Here is a 7576-nt window from a genome sequence, read left to right on the forward strand (position 1 = left end):
GACCTACTTTGTTTTGGTTTTCCACATCCTTTCTTTGTCACATTTTTATTGTTTCTCACCTTGTCCAGTCCATTCTTGATTGTTTTACCTGAAGTCAGTAAGTTTGCTCATTCCTTTAAAGCTTCCTGAGAAGTTCAGAATTTCACTCCAGCCAGTTCTAAAACAGGAATTCAGGCTAACAAATAGTTGGAACCAGAGGTGACTTTTCATTACATTCAAAGTGACTTGGGCTTGAGATTATATTACCACATACTATAATTTTCTTCAGGTCAGCACCTGGCAGTGATAGATGCACCATACAGAAGTTCCTGGAATCCTGAGGCAGCTCTGGGGACCTCAGAGCTTAAAGATACTGAAGTAGGGATACTTTCCTTGACTCAGCTAAGGTCCCTGGAGCTCAGAATCCAGAATCAACCTCTTTGCAGCTCCTTTTCCATTTTTTCACACAGTGAGGTTTTGACTAAGTAGACTTTGAATTTGGTTATTGTAAACAAAACACTTCCAGTTCTGATCCCCCACCCCCTAAGGCAGGAGCTATGTCTTGAGATGAAGGGGTCAGTCACCTCTGAGAAGTACTGAAACTCTACCTCTTTCACTTGTTTCCAGCCTCCATGCCCCTTGCATCCTTTCTGATCAAACCAGGAGGGATTATTCTTACAGATTAGAAAAATCTTTTACAGATTAGAAAAATTGAGGCACAAAGTGACTTATCCAGGGCCACACAGCCAGTAAGTGACAAAGCCTGCACCTGAATCCAGAGCACCAGGTGCTTATGCTCTGAGCCACCATGCCGTGTGCATTGGTGTGAGTGCGATGCTAGTGCAAACATCAGGATTCATTCTTTAACCTCTTCACAGTGGCAGTGACCTCACTAGTACTATGACGTCAAGTGAGTCAGCCACCCACGTGGTCATCTTAGGGCTTTGAAATAAACTTTTCTGATTCTTCCACTCCCGGTAGAGCTGCCTGAGCTACTGATCAGAATCTGTTATTTGAGCTCCCACTTCCCAGGCTGAGGAAACTACCCAGACATCCCGTGCAACCATTCCTCCTTCTTCGGAATCAAGATGGCGCCAAGCGTGGGCTGCTGCTGTGGAGATGCGTGTTGCTATGGCAGCAGCGCCTGCCTCCTTCCTACCCTCTTGGAGGTGCTCTGACATAGGCAGTAGTTTCTATGGTAACAAGCTGAGTGGAGGGTCCACAAAGAAAGGACTGTGTGTGTTCTGACACGGGGGGAATTGAAAATGAATCCTCAACATTTGGAGGGCTCCCTGGCCCCATGTCAACCGCGAGCAGCGCCATCTCCACAGGAACGCGCCAGCAAGAACAGGGCCAGAGACTTCGCTTTCTTAGGTTATTCTCCCTACGGGCTCACCTTTTGTCTTTCTTTAAAAGGTCCGTTTCAGACTTTAGATGAGGAGAAGGAAACCTTAGCTGATGTGAATTCTCAGCGGCGCCTATACAGGCAGTGGGTCCACAAACAAACTTTTCAACATGATTCTCACCCCCTCAGAGAAATTTGAAAAGGTGAAGGGGCCAATGCCGTGTCCTACTTGAAGCTGTTCAGTGTTCAGTCACAGAAAACCCTGCGGGTGACTGACAGCCTGCGCCCACGGCCGTGCCCCTTCAGAGCCCACGCCTCTCCTGCTGCCAGGAAGGCTGGGCTGGGCTGTGCTTCGGGATCCAGGCCTCACAGCAACACTCACTTTGCCCTTTGCACGTTTTCAAGGTAACAGGAGGTGTGGGAGGAAAGCCAAGTTTGTGTCAGCTCAGTGTTCCACAAGCAGGCTCAGCACCGAGAGACATTTGGCGGTGGCAACTGTTTTGCTTCTCTTCCTGGGTCAGCATATGGGAGAAGAGAGGAATCCACTCGCTTAGGCTTATTGAGAGTTTCCGATGTGGCAGGCACCATGGCAAGCAATTGACATCCATTAACTCATTTAATTTTCCCAGCAACCTGATGAGATAAATAGTATCACCCTCATCATTTTGCAGATGAGGAAATAAGGAGAGAAAGCTCGAGGAACTTTCTCAAGTTCTCACAAGTAGTAAACAGCAGAGTTGGGATTCAAACACACATTAGGAACCTGGGTTTGGATTGTAGCCATGGGAAGAAGCCAAATTACTAGGCTCAGAAAAGCCTGGGCAGAAAGGGAGCTTGCTGCCAGAAGGTGGCAGCCACATTAGGGGACCCTTTCAGTGACAGAAATCCAGCTCAGGCGGTCTAGAGGGATCCAAAGGAATTTATGGGCTCCCAGCAAAGAGATGCCTAAGGACACATAGAGCCCAAAGCACAGGTGAATGCAGGTGCTCAAGCCCCTTCCCGCAACCCCGGGTTCCCCTCATTTGGCTGTATGCTCAGACTCTCTCCAGGTAATGCCAAAGATGCCTGCTGGCAGCTTCAGACTGACATCCTTCCAGATTAGTGGTCCCAAGAGGAAAGGAAGATGTGTTCCCCCATCATTCCAGACAAGTATTGTATTTGATAATGCTGGCATGAGTAGTTCAGTTTGGGTCACATACCAACCCCCACATCAATCATTTGGTGGAGGCTCTTCTCTCATCAGCCACGCCTGGGGCACGTGCCCAACTTCGGAGTAATAGAAAAAGCAAAGTGTTGAAATGGGAGTCCCCAAATAAAAGCGGGGTGCTGTGTACAACACAAGAGTGGACAGCAGCTGGCAGGTAAACCAGCAGCTGTCCTTAACTCTTGTTCTCTGGAATATGCAGGGAGATGGTGGCCAGGCACTTATCAAGCTAAATTCTGCCCCCTTTGCATCTGCCCACTCCGAGTCCTCAGCTTTAGAGCACCCAGACACACACCGATGTCTTCTCTCTCCAAGAAGGGAGTAGCCAGTCAGTGGGAACCACACCGGGCTGGTCTCTGCCAGGAACGTCCCTTTGCACTTGACGGGACACTCTCCTTTTGGATACTTGCTCTCTCCCCCACCTGCACGGCCCCATTACCTTTGCTTTCTGCATGTGTCATCCACCTCTTTTCATGTTCAACGCACTTGAGCCCTTTCATCAAAAATGCTTCAAATCTCTCATCTCCCTCCGTCTGGCATTTTCCCAGTGTCATTAAAAACCAGAACCTCCTGAGAGCTCCTTGCAGCCTCAGCCCAGGCACATGGGAGCCCAGAGGCTTTTCTCAGGGGGAATCTGAGTATCTTGAAGCCTGCGCTTCTGGGAACTGAGATCCAGGGAGATGAAACGTCTCTCTTTGGGGTGTGGCTGCTGAGGGAGGGCAGTCCCTGGGAAGTCTGTAATGCCAACTTTGTCTTTTTCCTCTTTTATGCCAAACACTTTCAGCTCAGGCCAAGCTATCCCTCAAAATACATCGACTCCCTCCCTCTTGTATTTCATACACTATGTGGTTTCTTCAGTTTCCAGGATCTTCTTCCCCTGTGACTCCTAGGGTTGTAAGGTAACGGAAATTAAGGTACATTTGTATGACTCAGAGGATCATCAGGGATTTTTCCATCTGCAGTAGCCCTCATTCAGGGGGAATTAGAGTGCTAAGAAATAAATTTGGCTTTAAAAGTCCATGTGATTGGAAGTACTATTATGGACTGAATATGGTCCTTGGAAATTCCTGTATTGAAGCCCTAACCCCCAATGTGATGGTATTTGGAGGGGGGTTTTTGGGTAGCAATTAGTTTAGATGAGGTTGCCAAGGGTGGTGCTATTGTGATGGGATGAGTTCTTATAGGAAGAGGAATTGAAGTGTTCTTTCTCTCTCCACCAGCTATGTCCAGCACAGGCCTGGTAAGCAGAGGGAGGGAAGGCAGCCATCTCTGAGCCAGGACCTTGGCCTCCCCGTCTCCAGAACTGTGAAGATGACATTCCTATTGCTCCAGGCTTGCAGTCTGGTACTTTGTTAAAGCATCATGGGCATACAGGGATGTTATCAGCCTTCCTTCTTGATTCATAGAGCTCAAATAGGCTCTGATCAAATTTCTTGGACCTTAATGACATTCTTCCACCCCTTAAAAATTCTTGATTTCATGTACCAGCACCCTGCTTTTCATTTGGGTGTCCCTTTACCAACACTTAGCTGCTTCTATTACTCCAAAGTTGGGCATGTGATCGGGTTTGGCTAATGAGGAAAGAACATTAAGCAAATGATTGATTTGGGGGTTGGCATGTGACGCAAGCTGGACCAATCATGCCAACATTATCACCCACATAGAAAGGAGTCATTAATGCTGATCACGAAACAGTTCTCTTTCTCTGGGTCCAAAGGAGCTCTTGGGGCTAGGTGTGCACATGTGACCCCCTTTGGTCAATAATATAAATATGGCTCCTCCAGGGGGAGGCCAGTGTGCTACCGGTCACGTCCTCTCCTCTCACTTTCTCTCTGCTGTAAGACCAGCACTGAGATGACAGCGGCTCCATCAGCCTGGGACCTGGGTGAGGAGACAGGGAGACTTCCCCACCCCACAATCTTCCGTGGACATGTACCATGAGTGTCCTGGAGACCTGTGTTGCTCTCAATCACTGCTGTTTGGAGCACCTTATTATTGTAGCCTAGCCTGTCTTTTTTTTTTTTAAGATTTATTTTTTAATTTATTTATGCATTCAAGAGCTGGGGTGTAGGCCAGAGATGTGGGGTGGTGAGAGGATTTACCAGAGACAGAGTGGGGAACAGAACAGGTGGATCTACTGAAATACACTGCTGAGGGGAGCAGTGGGCGAGACAGGAGAGGCATGCAGCGCCATGTGGGTTGCCCCATGGCTGGGGATCGAACTCATGCTGCAGTGGCTGCTGATAGCTTCTTAGTGCTGAGACTTAACCCCTGTACCACCAGGGAGGCCCAACCTAGCCTGTCTTTACTGGTCTTTTTACAAGAGGGCTGTGAGCACATCAAGGCCTGAAGATATATTTGTTTAAAGGAGCTTTCCTAGCTCATAAGCCTAAAAGATTGTCTTCTCCACTCACTATATCTCCAAATGGCTCACTTCTAATCTTCTACTCTGTAGGGAGACTTCCTTGACCAGAAAAGGTAAGGAACTTTCCTCCAAATCACTTCATCTCATCATCCTTCATAGCCCTTGTCAAAATCCAATATAATCTATTTATTTTTTTCACCACCAGAATAAAAGCTCCTTGAAGGCAGAGAATTTATTTTGCACACTGCCTGGTGCTGAGGACTCTGATAAAGCTTATTGAGTGAATAAATAGATGGGAAAGAAAGCAGCAAAGAAAGGCCTTTGTGTGCACCTGTGTCCTTCAGAGTCTTGTTGGCTAAAAATACATCTTAGACTTGAATATAAACATGGCAAAGCTTGAAACTCTCCTTCCTTCAAGCTCATCATTAATGCTGTTTTGATATAAGGCCTTAATTAGAATGTCCCATGAAAATACTCCAATTGAAGTTCACTTCCCCAGACCCTCCCCAGGGAACTTGCCTCTCAGAAAGGCTGCCCTCACCTCCAGTGGGCTCGTTGTTTGCTTCCCTGGGCAACACTAGTCTGCCCTGCTACAGTTTATCACAAGGTTTTGGGGTACATTGTGTATAGAGAGATCTTAGACCAGGAACCCCTTGAGGTCAGGGATGGGATCTGTATACCTGCATTTCCTGAGGCTCCACAACCCTTTAGAAGAAGTTTAGGGGACACTTGTTGAAGGTATGAGCTGCCAGCTATTGTCTGTGATCATTCCCATGTCAGCGCATTCAAGCCACAAAGTCTGGAGTCAGGTTGCTGGAGGACAGCGTGTGGTTTTCTCTTTGTGTCTCCTTTGTGTCACTGTGTAGTAAATACTCAATAAATATTGACTGACTTCTCCCCTTTTTGTCAGGGCCGACCGTGTTCTGTCTTTCTCACTGCATGTGGAGATAGGAGTTCACAAAAGGAGCCGGCAAGCTTGCTTTAAATCCCACCGGCCAGTCTCTGGGCCACTTATGGGAAAAAGTAAGTGGAGAAGGGGAGAGGAGGCAGCTACACAAAGGGATGTTTTATTGCCAAAATTTCTCAATCCTGTATCAAGACTAAGATTTTGTCGTCATGTTCTGGTGTGTGAGGTCATTTTGGAAGTTTTGAAGTTCATAGCCAAAGTGTAAATAGATAAATGGCAAAACTGAGATGAGCTGCAAAATTAAAATTTTCTATCTTACAGGCAAACAGAATCAAGAAAATCAATTATTCCTGCAAAGGAATCTCCTCATTTAAAAAAAATCCTTCAAGTATATCAAAATATTCTTCAAACAAAATTGAAACAAACTGATTCTCTCCTTTGATTTGAGATCTTGCTGTGAAGCCCTCCGAGGTCCTCAGAAGATGCTTGGCTGCGTCTGCTACAGTGTGATGGGCCTCAGTGCACACAAGGGGTGCCCCACCGATGGGTGTGGGGTCAGCAGCCACACTGTGCTCTAGCTGAGCACCCCCACACTCTGCACAGTGCAGATCTGTGACCTAAGGAGGAACCCCAGGGTCACCCCTGCCCTCACTGAGCCAGTGACAAGATGTGGGGACATGTAAATAAATGCTGATCATGGAGCTTGATCCTCACCGAGGAGGAAATGGTTAAGTCTGCTTAGTCAAGGGAGGCTTTGAAAGAGACACTTGTGCTGAGCCTTGAATGATGCATAGGAGAGGACATTCCAGCTCATGGAGCCCTGATCGCAAAAAACGAGTGTGAAACAGCATGGCACCAGGAGCCTGCCTGGGAGCAGCAAGTGGCTCAGTATTACTGGAGAACGGGGCATTTGCATGCTTCCTTCAACCTGCCTTTCACCAGGTTTTTCTAGCCTTGCCAGCGTAGAGCATCCAAATACACACTCATACATGTGCACACACACACACACATACTTGATGGCATGAACCCACTCTAGCTCTGCGTGTCTCATGAAGTATCTTTCCAAGGCTTGGAACTCAGACAGATGCACACGCCCAGGAAGCTGGCTGTGTCTGTCCTTCTCAGTGTCTCACTTGGCACCTCTGTCCTGCCTGTGTCACCAAAAGATATAGACCTGGATCTTTGTCCAGAGAAATACTAAGGAATTATCACAACAAATGTAGCAGATATATAATTCTCTGAATAATTCTCACTTTTGATTAAAGAGTGTTTTCTCCTCCACATTTGTTGTTGTTACATCAAATCTAAATCTGCCTACCTCAGAAGTTCTCAGCTGCCTGAAAGCCAGAGGAACACTAACTCCATCATCCTCTTGCTGGAAAAAAGTGATTGCAAGAACCATGAAAGCACACGGTTAACATGACCGATGATTGGGGGTCATTTTGAATGACAGCTTTATGGGTTTTTATATAAACTCACCTTCCAAAAAGATTAGAATTGTCAGGGTCAGCAATACAGATCTGTGTGTCACTTCAGCATAAAAACACAGGTTCTGAACTCCTACTCCTCAGCTTTGTCCTGATGAGCCTGGCTCCACACAGGGGAGTCCAGGGTGCAGACAGGAAGTAGGAAGTGAGGCCCACCTGGGAGCCATCTCTGTGGTGGGCACAGTGGGCCTGTGACAGCATGTGGTTTTGGTTAAAGGTAAAAATGTTTTCTTTGTTTTAATACCAGGTAGCTTTGCAACAGAGCTATTGGGGGTCTATAGCAGGTCGA

The 7576-nt window shown here is 47.1% G+C and overlaps 1 long non-coding RNA gene across 2 annotated transcripts; it reads left to right on the plus strand.

Annotated features, from left to right (window-relative positions):
• Nucleotides 1-1158: 1158 nt before the first annotated feature.
• On the plus strand, nt 1159-7172 carry LOC129146133 (uncharacterized). Of its 2 annotated transcripts, none has more exons than XR_008552640.1 (3): nt 1159-1395; nt 5804-5916; nt 6122-7172. It is a non-coding gene; the product is annotated as an uncharacterized LOC129146133 (long non-coding RNA). The 2 variants fall into 2 exon arrangements; XR_008552641.1 differs by having other exon boundaries at nt 1159-1353.
• The last annotated feature ends 404 nt before the right edge of the window (nt 7173-7576 follow it).

The sequence above is a fragment of the Talpa occidentalis genome, unplaced genomic scaffold (assembly GCF_014898055.3).
Source record: "Talpa occidentalis isolate TD23 unplaced genomic scaffold, MPIMG_talOcc4v2.1 talOcc4.17, whole genome shotgun sequence".
In the NCBI taxonomy this organism is placed as follows: domain Eukaryota; kingdom Metazoa; phylum Chordata; class Mammalia; order Eulipotyphla; family Talpidae; genus Talpa; species Talpa occidentalis.